General features: G+C 33.5%; 1 long non-coding RNA gene across 2 annotated transcripts in view; it reads left to right on the top strand.

Moving 5' to 3' along the window:
* LOC110484798 (uncharacterized) overlaps positions 1 to 9,899 on the top strand; it is a 31,527-nt gene extending 21,628 nt beyond the window's left edge. For both annotated transcript variants that reach the window (XR_002467820.4, XR_014952900.1), the window contains one exon: positions 3,028 to 9,899. This is a non-coding gene — a long non-coding RNA (uncharacterized LOC110484798). The remainder of the gene's footprint in view (positions 1 to 3,027) is intronic.
* The last annotated feature ends 2,530 nt before the right edge of the window (positions 9,900 to 12,429 follow it).

Here is a 12,429-nt window from a genome sequence, read left to right as displayed (position 1 = left end):
TATGAAATGGAAAGCATGAGAGAAAAAATGCTAATGTCCTTGTAAAACATTTCAAACAAAGGCAAACTTCCCTTATTGCAGCAGTCTTTAGGAAAGTTTTATGGTCACTGTGCATTTTCTTTCACCCCATGTGATGCTGATGCTGGTGAAAATGCTAGCTAAGTAAAACATGCACAAATTCCTAAAAATTATTCCTAACTTGCAAAAGGTAAAATGAATGAGGCATTTTAAAACTGATGCAAGGTACTCAGACATGTTAATAGCTGGATGCAATTTACATGTAAATAAAATTCATTGCTTGATATCAAATCTCAAACCAGCAGTCTTCTACCATCCAACACTAATTAAAATTACTAAAATGTAAGCACAAGGGATGAAGAAACTCGAAAGGCACTGCACTATAACTCCAACATGCATTGTTTTATTTGACATTTTCCCTTCTAGACCTAAATCCTGACAGTAGTTGGTGACAAGAACATAGTAGTTTGTATATTTATTGGTCCAAATAGGGTGCATCAATGCTACTGGGAATAACATCTTGCCAAAGGCAAATTCTTGGGATGGCAAAACCCAAACATATTACAAAATAAGAAAAAACACAGTATTTGAGCAGAACAAAAAAAATCAGGTTAGTAAATATTTGTTAATATATATTTATTATATAAAATGATCACTTAGTTTAGTAGTTTCTGCATGGATTCATTATTATAGAAGTCCTGTTGAATACACACACATATAAGTATTTAAAATAAGATGAAGTGTTCAGATTTATGCATCTTGCTGTACAGAGTTTATACAAACAAGTGCTTCCAAAAAGCAGAAAGCAGTCATCTAGTCATTAAACTCTTCTTTACAGTCCCAATGTAAAGCAGAAGTCAATTTTGCTGCAAAATATCAAAATTCAGGAAGTGAAAACTCTTAAAATAACATATATATCACATTTAGTCAATCTTTGCAGTCCAAACCCAATTAATTACAGTTGCCAGCTGATGCTTTTAAAATAAGTTCTGACAATGTGTTTATGATAATGTCATACTTGCTCTTAGTAAGTTAAGCACCTCTTCTCACACAGCCTTCACATACAGTCTTACACTGTGTGAACTGGAATAGCAAGAAAATGCTACTGCTACAGAAATTTATGTAAAATTTATTGACTTACACTTTTATTAGATTTCAGAAGTATGAAAGCAATGCTAATGTTTTCAACCTCATGCTACACTCTTTCTTAAAACCAGTATCATTTCAGTCTTCTAAAAAGTCATTAAAAGTGGTTAAACAAAAATCGTTATACTGACACCAAAATTCTTCCAAATAATCTGACGACATACAATTAAATTCCTTAGATAAAAGAAAGCCCACTGAACACTCCAGTAGAGATTTTTTTAAATAAAACTTTCAAAGGTTTGCTCAAGGACATTTCCACAATCACAAAACAGATAAAGAGCTTATTTGGTTCTGTCTCTTCTTTAAGTCATAGTCTTTTGTTTATGCTTCAGTCTTTCCGTAACAGCTGACATGATGCCAGAATCACTACTGCAGGTAAAGAAAAATCAAGTATTTGAAGAGCTTCTAAGTAATGCTAGGAAAAGAAAAATATTAAAATTCTACCACTTAAGAGTTTTCCTGACATTGTATGTGAGAAACCTTGGACTTCAGATACTTCTTTTTACAGTACATACCCTTTCAAACATGGAGAACAGATTTGCATTAGCATTTGCACAGATTTTCATATGCTTTCATATATATATTTTGTGCACTTTTAGTATTTACTCCTGGTGGTATTTGTCTACATAGTAGTAACATCCTTTTTGCAGGATTATTAAATACTGATAACTTCTGTGGCAATGAGCAGACATTAAAATTTGAACTTAATACACAGCAGAGAAAGCAAGAAAGTCTTCCAGTTAGATAGACCTGAACCCATCGAGTAGACATGAATTCAAAAAGGGGAAATGACTGGTCTGTAGCTAAAGAAAAGTCTATAGAACTAAGCCATCATAACATTATAATACTTTTTATTATTCTAGGCAAACTATGTCTAAAAGTGTCCATTTATCTAAAAAAAATATTGTGAATTTGTACATATCTGGCTAAATATCATAATATTTTCTAATTTTGGTTTGGTTTTGGGCAGAAGATGGGCTTTGGAATTCTTCAATAACGTTAGTAGCTTAAAAGTACTAAATGTATTTTTATTTTCTTAAAGAAAACTAAGCTACATCAGTTAAAAATCTTTAGTATATGAGTTTGCATTTTAAGGATAAAAATTGATGATCATACTAATATCTGTGAAGTGTTACACATAGATACAAAGGCAAAAGTCATCTGTCCCTCCTACAGGATATAGTCCCAAAGACTTCTCTAGCACGGGTACTTCCCATGGCGTACAGTCCTGCAGGAAAGGTCCATGCTGCAGTTTTGCACTGTGGGTCACCTGTGGGTTACAGACAACCTGTTGCATGGGCTCTTCTCCTTGGTCCACAGCTCTTATTAGAAGTCTGCTCCTGCAGGGGATCTCCACAGACTGCATCTTCCCTCAGGGCCCATGAACCTTCTCTGGATCGTCTGCAGGCTGCAGCATGGATACATTCCACAATGGTCCTTCATGGACTGCTTCAACTGCCCTCACCATGATCTTCTCCATAAGCTGCAATGGCACGTGGACTCACCTCTATCCCTTCCTTCTTCATTCAGCTTGATGTCTGATTAGTAGTTTCATATCTTCCTCACTCCTCTCTCAAATAGCTGCTGCACAGTATTTGTTGATAATGTTATTGGCTTAATAATAAAAACTTATTTTTATTTGCTTAAAGAACATTGACCTCAGTTACACCAAGAGCATTAGCATACTTGCTTTTCTTGAGTATGTTATCATTCTTAATTAAGTTATAACATACCCATTATTAAATATGCTGTCAGAGGCAAAATCTGTGTTACCAATGGGTTGTTTTAGACAGTGGTGGCTCTGGTTTGAGCCAGCTGAATCTGGCTTTTTCTGGTATCTCTATCCCTGGTCTCTTCTCACAGATGCCATCTTTTCCTTACAGAAGATTCACCATGGTAATACACCCTTCAAAGTGCTACATATGTCTTTGAACCTACTGAGACAAAGGAGGGATATGAAATGAAGTTCTTCATGCTCTGCATTCAACCTCCAGAATGTTGCAAGAAAAATTGCCACTGAAAAGCAACGCCAGCAGCCCAGCTTTGAATGTGACTCTGCCAACATGCTGGAAGTTAGATACAAGAATATTTATCATTCCTAGGATTTAGTGGATTTACAAGTGGAAACCTTACTAGAGGTGTTTGCTGAGCTTTACTGTGACTCTGCTCAGATTTGTAAAATTGAGCTGGATTTTCCCATGTCTGGAAAATAAGTATAGTAAACTGCTAGCATGTGCAGTTTTCATTCTTTCCAGCAAAGTGATTTTAAGTGATCAAAGTTCTTTACTGTGATGCTGAAATTCTTCTCCTTCCTGTGTTTTTGGAGCTGTGTCTTAGTCTGTAGGATTAGTTTCTTTTTTGTCTGGCCTAGATCACACTGATCCTGTCCTGCAGGGAGTACAAGCCAAATTTAATAATTTTCCCCAGCTTTGCTTAGGATTTGGACATGGGAGCAGCTTCTAACACTTATTCAGTGTTACGCTTGGACAAAAGCAAATAAGATAATCTCTTTCAAAACCTGTGACAAGAACAGTTTATAAACTAGCAAAATGTAAAAGCAAAGTCTACGTATCCTACCAAACTAATATTTCTACCCCTCTGAAAAAAAAAAAAAAGAGAGAAAAGTAAGGAGAGAGAACTGTTCTAATTTTTGAATTAGCATTTTTCATTCTATTGGAGGAAAAAAATGAACAAAAAAATGAAATTTAATGAAATTAAACAAAAATGAACAAATGAAAAAATTAACAATATTTTTCATTCAGTAAAACTCACCAAGAAGACTAAGTAGCATAAATGGAAATTAAATATTCAACCTGAAAATCTTTTTCTTTTACACATGTATAATCAAAGTAATAAGACTCATGAACTATTCCCTTGCCTTGCCTTGCCTTGCCTTGCCTTGCCTTGCCTTGCCTTGCCTTGCCTTGCCTTGCCTTGCCTTGCCTTGCCTTGCCTTCCCTTCCCTTCCCTTCCCTTCCCTTCCCTTCCCTTCCCTTCCCTTCCCTTCCCTTCCCTTCCCTTCCCTTCCCTTCCCTTCCCTTCCCTTCCCCTTGTCAAAAAGAATAAGATATAATCTGTAAATTCTGAGATTAATGATGCAAATAAGCACGTAAGAGTGTCATTGGTTAATTTTGTTAATGTTCAAATAAGTAGTGAATTTAATAAATGATAGAAATTTTATAAATACTGAGGGAAAATTTAGAATTCTTGCATTATCTTATACTCAATTATTATTATTATACAATAAATACAAATTATTGTAAAAAACCCTTTATAAATATCTTATGATTCTAACCAGTCACTCTAAAATGAGTTCAACTTGTGCATGCTTGCAGAGAGCATTAAAGTATAGTAGGAAAGAGATTTTATTTCATTACTTGGGGGAAATAATAATGCAAATGGGCAGTTTTGGGCCCCCTTCCAATCAGCTCTGGTTTATTCTTCTGACACAGAACTCATACCCAGCAGCACAAGCATAAGCACAACCACTCCAAACCTCATCTCTATTCATGGAAACCACTTCACAGTTTTCCTATGAAAGAATCCTGGCAGAGACACAGACCAAAGCACAGGGTGATTCCTTTTTAGAAGGTTATAAGAGACTATAAATCTGTAATCTGACCTTTCAAACCCACAGAAACAATATTTAAGCAGAATTCTCACTTAAGATGACCAAGACACTGTTTATTTCCAAAAAGACTAATTGCTATGACTTATAGATCTTGAAGTAAAAAGATAATTTTTCTATTATCTATACTATTGGCTTAAAAATGAAACTTAATAGAAGCTTTAAAGCAAACAGCAAGTTATTTGTAGTTATATATAGATACATATATTTATAAAACTTAACAGAATGAAGACTCTTAAAGAAAATGTGTTAATTTGAGGAAGACATTAATTAATTTTTATGGTAATTTTTAAGAATGTGGTGGAATTTCTGATGGGAGTTAAATACAGAACCTGATGACTTGGACCATGGGAGACTGAGAGCAAATGGGAGAGGGTTGATATGGGACAAAGATTTGGAAAAAATGCACCTTTCTGATAGAAATCTTTATTGGGTTCTAGCACTCATCTAACTGAAATAGATTCATGGAGCAACTCTTTTGAAACAACCAGATTAATGAGAATTTTTCTCATTATATATTGTCTGTGTACTTCAGAGGACTAACTTTAGTATTAATTCTATGTTGTCGGGGCACAGACTAGGAATCTTTGGACTATGGGTGAAAATGCATGAGTCACAAATGTAAGATTTCTCAAACAGAGCTCTGAAAAAACAAAATATTTTTCTTTTCCCCCAATGGAATGAATGTGTTACATGTGACTCAAGTAAACCTACCATGAAGGATATATTCTAAGGAACATTCTGTTGCTAGTTTTACTCTTGGTGTAGAAATAATAGGATTCCTTATTATGTCTTAGCTTGATTAAATTGACCACATAAGAAACATTCTTTTCAAAGAGCTCTTCAGCTAAAACTATTTAATGCATCCTTAAATACTTCAGAGCTGACAGGTCAGTCACAAGGAGTCTTCTCTGTAGAGCAGAGACTGTGAAGTCTTAAATCTGTAGATTAAGCAATAGAAAATAGAGCTGGCAGCCAGCTTTTTTATAACAATAATTAACAGCTCCCTAGGGTTCAGTCTGACAACATGTTATGTCAGTTTTTACTGATGCTTGTCAGATGGCTATAATATTGCAGGAAACAAACTGTGTAAAGACCAACAAATACCTCATTATCCTGTGTGTATATAGCAAAATACAATGAAGCCCTCTTAACCTGAATAAAGAGGAGCCAGGTTGTCAAAAGAATGAATGCTTGCTGGTAAAATCTCTAAAGTATGTCGTGGTAGTCTTTTCACTTAAAGTCAATTTAGTTGTGGCATGTTGTTTATACTCCTGTAGCACACCTTGCCAGCCCAGTGCTTTATCTCTGCACAAAGCCAGCTGAGTGCTAAATTTTCAATATTAAACTCTCATGGAGATAAACACGCTTGAACAGAGACCATCCTCGATGTTCCAGAGTTTGCTTTGCCATTAATCTGCCACAGTGTAAATTCACTCCTAGGTAAACAAATTACCAGGAAATGTGTGGTCCTGGTGTGAGTGCTGAATATGGGAAACACTATTTTCTGTGAGAGATTACATGAAAAATAAAAGTGTATAATACAGTTCATGATAATAAAAAGCTCAATAGCATCACCTCACCTGGGTGTCAACTCCAAATTCTAATTAAACCAGTATTTTCCTTTTCTCATTACATTTTACACACAGTAGCAGATTTGGGAGTTGCGATATCATTCCTATAAAATTTACTTTTTACATAGATTTGAATCCAATTTACAAAAGTAGAATTTGGTGAAATATCCTTTTTGTTTGTTTGTTTTAACTAAGACTCAAACCAGTAACTAGCTACTGCTCCATAAATTTACACTATTAAATAGGACCTTAGATATTTCCTTATCCTTACTTAGAGGATTTTCTGAGGATATTAACTTCAACTGGTTGTGTTTTATACTTGCTAAAAAATATAGTATTTCTTCCACACAACTGAAAACTTTCTGTTTGACTAATGCTTGAATTGACCTATTTTGCCATTAAACTTTACTGTACACATTAGAACTTGAAACACTTTGACCCTTCTTCCAATGCATGGTGTCTATGCAAACGGGTATTTATATGAATATTTTTTTCTTCTATGTCTCTCTGGGAAGAAAATACTATTTAAACACAGAATGAAAGGAAGAAGTGAGAATATTTAAGATTATTATTATTACAGATAATATTAAATATCACTCTTGTTTATGGGAAGTTCAGTGTTAAGTAGGAAGGGACAGGTGTTCTTATAATCTGCTTATTTAATAAATTTTTAGAGAGGAAAATGAGTGCCCAAAATATTGTTTAGTTAGCATTTTATGAATTGTTCCTAAATACTTTTTTTTGTAATGTTATTTCTTCCTGATTATTCACAAGCAGATCTTCAATCTCTGTCCTAACCAGTAATATAATCTCTCAAAATTAAATTACTTCATTTACTCTGAAGCGTAAGTGTGAAACGTGAGTTCATTTCCTTTGATACCATTAAGCAGTAAAGAAGAAAAATAAAATCAAGTGGAGAAAATAAGTCAAACTAATTTATTTCTATATAAGACGGTCTATACCTTGGGCAATCAGTGACTCAGTAGGAGAAGCTGAACATTGAGCAGGGAACTCAGTAACAGAGTGAGAAAACAAAAATGTCTCCAGGAAACTATTAGTTTGGCATATTGGCTTTGCAGTAGACAGTTACTTTGTAAAATTCAAAGTAAACTGTGAAGGTATTCCATTTCCTTTCAAAGTTTATCATTTTTTTTTTATTTTTAATGCCATAGCAGTGACTCAGAACTTAAAGAAGTCCCTCAACCCCTTGGCCTGCAGTATTCACTATCTACTGTGTAGACACAGAGTCCTTGAGCAAAACATCTGCTACAAGATTAATTCAAGAATCTCTTCATAATTTCTCTCTTGGCTTCTTTTTATTCAACAAGCGTTAAATCTCTCTGTTTCAAGATACTTTCTTATTCAATAATGGGATCAATTTCAAGAAGAGTTCAAAAATAAGTGTTTAAATTCTTTTCACTAAAGTGTAAGAAGAGAGATTTGAAGAGGAAGAGTTTCAAACATCAACGATAAAGTCTAATATAGAGTAAGTGTTTACAGTAAAAGAGTAATGCCTGGGGTTAAAATTAAATCATATCATGATTCCTTCATATATTTTTTTTTTCTGTAAATGGGAACTGTGCAAGGCCTCTTTCTCTGTAACTGAATTATTTCTAAGAAAAAACAAAAACAATCCACAAATAATTCCTCTTCTTCATTGGAAACTATGAGTGGACTTCTGTTTAAGGAACATTTTGAAAGTGCATTCAGAGTGAATGAACATACATTTATTGATAAAGACATTAGATAGATCCCTCCCAAAACCAACAAATCATATCATATTCCAGTCATAATCATATATTCCTAGTTCTTAGTCACATAACATTGATCTTCTAGTTTTCTAACTTTTGAAAACTTCTGTAATTTTATGGGATTACCTAATGAGATCTTGATGTGGTCTAACACATTTGAAGATGTGAGGGTCTGAAACTCCTAACATATTATGATTATGACATTTAGTTTTCTGCAATAGAAATCACACAGAACCTTATGCTACAATTGCCACATGAAAATCTCCTCAGAAGCAGTGACAATACATGTGTAACTGAGAATGTGACACTATGACAATAGCATTTACATTTATAAATAAGGGTATAATTTTACTCTCAGTCTTCATTTAATGAAAGAACTGAAGCATCTCATTTTCATTCTCTTTGCTCTTGGAACTGATAAGCATTTTTCCACCTTATGCTAATTCTTTGTAGACAATATTTAAATTAAAAAATTAGTTTAAATGTCTCCATGCAACTGAGAATCAATGAGAATAAAATAAATTAAAGAGAATATTTTTTAGACATAACTTTCAAATGCAATGTGAAAAAAAGAGGTTATGTGTTCCTGAAGAGTGAAGCAATGGGCATATGAATTGGGTGTTAGCACCATTTCTGGCTTGTGCAAACCTTTTTTGCATAAAGAATGATGTCATTTTAGCTTTTTATCAAACACTTACAGCCTCTGTCAATGCATTTTGGTTTTCATTGGTAGGATAGGGGGAAAAGTAACACCATATGGGAAAGGACATGAAGACCCTATATTTTTAATGAAGTAAACTATTTTCTGGATAGTTGTGTGCATCACATTTTTTCTTCAATTTTTTGACCACTAAAACACCACTCTTTTGGCATCAACTCTGAAGTCTGTAGCTGGCAATCCTATGGGAATAATTTCCAATTCATATTTCCTGATCTGAAGGCATTTATCTCATCATATCCTTGTACTGAAATACAACAGAATGCTAGCTTAAAAGTATTGGAATGATACATGTTCAGAAAGCCTGAACTCAAACCTAAAAGGAATTTGGTGGGACAGTGGCCTTCACAGACTGTGAGTTTACAACGAAGTGAAATTTAAAAACCAAGTGAAATATGCATTAATAACTGCCTCTGCAAATGAAGCACTGTCAGGGCACCATACAGCAGAGGCTATTCCACTGGTAATACCATAAAATTATATATTGTACCAGTACATCTATGTCAAATATTTAATTTAAAATATAAGCAAGCTACAGTATATAATTTGAAGATTTAGGATGTAGATTATGCTTCATTATTAAAATTACTGACTTAACACACAACATTACTAACTCAAAATTTACACCAGCATGATAAGCAAGAAAATCTGAAGACTTAAAAAGAGTCAGCACTAAATAATTTTCAGTGATCAATACGAGACTCAATAGAAATCATTATTCCAATTCTTCTTGCTATCATAGTAACATACTGTGTATGAAATTTCCACTAGACACAAAAGAATATTAACAACATACTTGGACACTGATTTTCTAAAGTTTTTGCTCAGGTTTAAAAAAAAATTTGATAAATACTTTATTTTATTTAACCTTTTTAAAGAAGTCTAATCAATTGCCTTTAAAAAGTTCATCCAGATATAATGACAAGGAAAAATAACAGTATTCCAATCCAGTTTTTTGTATATATAAAATATAAATGTTACAGTCCATTCTTTCTGTATTCCTTATTTAACTTCCTCTTAAACATCAAGTGTTATCAACTTGGATTAAAGCAATGAACATTTCATTTCCTGTCTCTGTGTGCGTAGTAGTTCAATTAACTGATAGCAGTGTGAGATCTATTTAGATGGTAAAGAATCCAAGCTTGTGTCCTGGACTGTAAGATGAAATGCTGTGCCCCTGCAATATTTAGACACGTGTGTATTAAGATCATAGCTGTGCTCCAGATATGCTTAATATCTTAGATTTCTGTACCCAAAATTGCTCAACAGTGCCTTCTCAAAACTCTTTCTTCTTGAAATCAGTTTTCTGTCTCTCCAGGGATTCCACTGCCCTAAAAACTGAACCTTTTAATGGTTTAGACCTGTTTTCAACTACATTGTGACATTTCAGTGATGTTTGAAACAAGCCCAAACTGCTGTTATACCAAACCCTTCCTTAAGAAAATGGAAAAAAGAAAGACCTGTGTGCACTACGCTAGCTTCTGCAGTTTCATCCTGGTTTTGTTAGCCAACAAACGGCAGAAGAATGTGAATTCAGAGGGAACTTGTTAACCAACCTACTTTTGCTACTACAAATAATAATTTCACATAATGATTGAAAATAGTTAGCATTTTCCTGATCTCTAGTGAATCTCTACTGTGGTCAGTTTATAACCACTGGTTTCTTTGTCACATAAACTCTTCATAAATCATTCTTCCTACTTAAGAAAAACTTTGCATTTCCCTCCAGCTATATTTGTGGGCAGCAAGTGTGCTCTGTTCTGCCTAAATTTTCTTGAAACTTGAACTATAGTTACCTCTTGATACTTTACCATCATTAATTTTTTGGCATAACTCATGTATACCTTTCTACTCAATTCATATGTTGGCTCTATTTAAAGTACAGCTTTCTTTTCTCTGTTCTGATACTTGTTTTGACTAACAGGAACCTGTACTGCATTAAATAGAATCACAAAGTGATTTGGACTTGAAGGGACTTTAGACATAATTTAGTTCCAATCCCCCTGCCTTGGGAAAAGAACACCATCCACTAAAGTATGCTGATTGATATGCCAACCTGGCCTTGAAATTTTTTTAAATTGCTCTTAAGTATTATTATGAGTAGGATGAATTTGTTGAAGGTCTAATTTTTTTTTTCTTTTTACTTCAAAGACCTGATTCCATAAGAGGCCTAACAACTTAATGCACAGTGTTGCTGTCTTACTTCCATTATTTATATGAGATTTTTCTTAGAACTAATCTCCATATAATCCCCAGTACATTTATTAGGGAAAAAATGAAGCATAAGAAATGATTGCTTCTCTTTTTGTTCATTTCTGAACTGTCCAATGTGCTTCCGCATATACAGTGCAATCAGAAAAAGAGTAAGCCCCACAAAATATTTGTAAATGTAAAACTACAACCACAAAATAGCAATGAAGAAACCACACCCAATATGCTGGAGCTGTTACTCCTTGCTCAAATTCCACTCATGGCACACAGACAAAAGGTCTAATTTCCATTCATCAAGCATTCAAACTTCTAACTAGCAGGACCTTTGCATGTGCAAAGAATGCAAGAGGAGCAGCAGGAAACCCAAATTAAACTCCACTGTGAGCTCTTTACTAACACTTGTAACCTCACTGAGAAAAATCACCATATTGCCTTAGAATGGAAAATGGACTGTAACAGCAGATGGAAATAATGTAAATGGCTGAACGTATGAAAGAAACTCAGATTAGAAGTCATCCTGATTATCATTTTAAAAAAATAACAATTGACTTCAGTGACATTATGAAATGTCATCTAACCAGCTGTGTTGAGAGTTGTTTAGGAAAAAGATTACACTTGAGATACTGCTTGGTTCATACAAACTTCTTCCCCAACAGCACTAAAATCAACTAAAAGTGCTTACATATTTTTAGTGAAAAATTATAGACAAGTTCATATAAATGCATGCATTTGTAAAAATTCCTAATGAAATCCTGGTAAGCAATGTAGATCCATGGAAATCCTGCCGAATTCCTCTGCATTTGATTTCATGACCTTGTATAAAATAGTTCTTTAGTATAACAAGCAATTGCCTATTTTTGCTAGATTTCACTTCAGGCTTTCTAATCATGATAAAATTGAAAACTCAGAGAATAATTAAGAAAGGAACTTAAGTCACAAGCTGGGGTCAACAGTCTATTTTACAGCAGTATAATTATTATTTAATAATAAATAATTAAAAGAAATTTAATCAGTGGTAGTGATGAGGATATTAATGGGGAAAGAAAAATGTTGTAGTCTCTGTGGAACTATTAGGTCACATCCAGTCAAATGGACATATTTTACTAGTTAGGAAAACTAAACACTCTGATTATAGCATGATTCCTTTCCCATTAAAAAAAAATATTTATATGTAGATATTTTACTTGTTGTGACTAAACCAAATATATTAATTAATTTAATTTATTTTGTTATAAACACACTTGGTAAATATGGTAAAAAAATTTTAAAATTTTAATTTCTTATTTACATGAATCTGAATTATTTGAGGTTCTTTTGGGTTTTGGATATTTTAGTTTGTTTGTTTATTTATTTTATTTTATTTTATTTTATTTTATTTTATTT

Source organism: Lonchura striata, chromosome 2, assembly GCF_050655825.1.
Source record: "Lonchura striata isolate lonStrDom1 chromosome 2, ASM5065582v1, whole genome shotgun sequence".
NCBI classification, from domain to species: Eukaryota; Metazoa; Chordata; class Aves; order Passeriformes; family Estrildidae; genus Lonchura; species Lonchura striata.
Note: the sequence above shows the minus strand (reverse complement) of the source record. Positions and strands in the feature narration are given on the sequence as shown.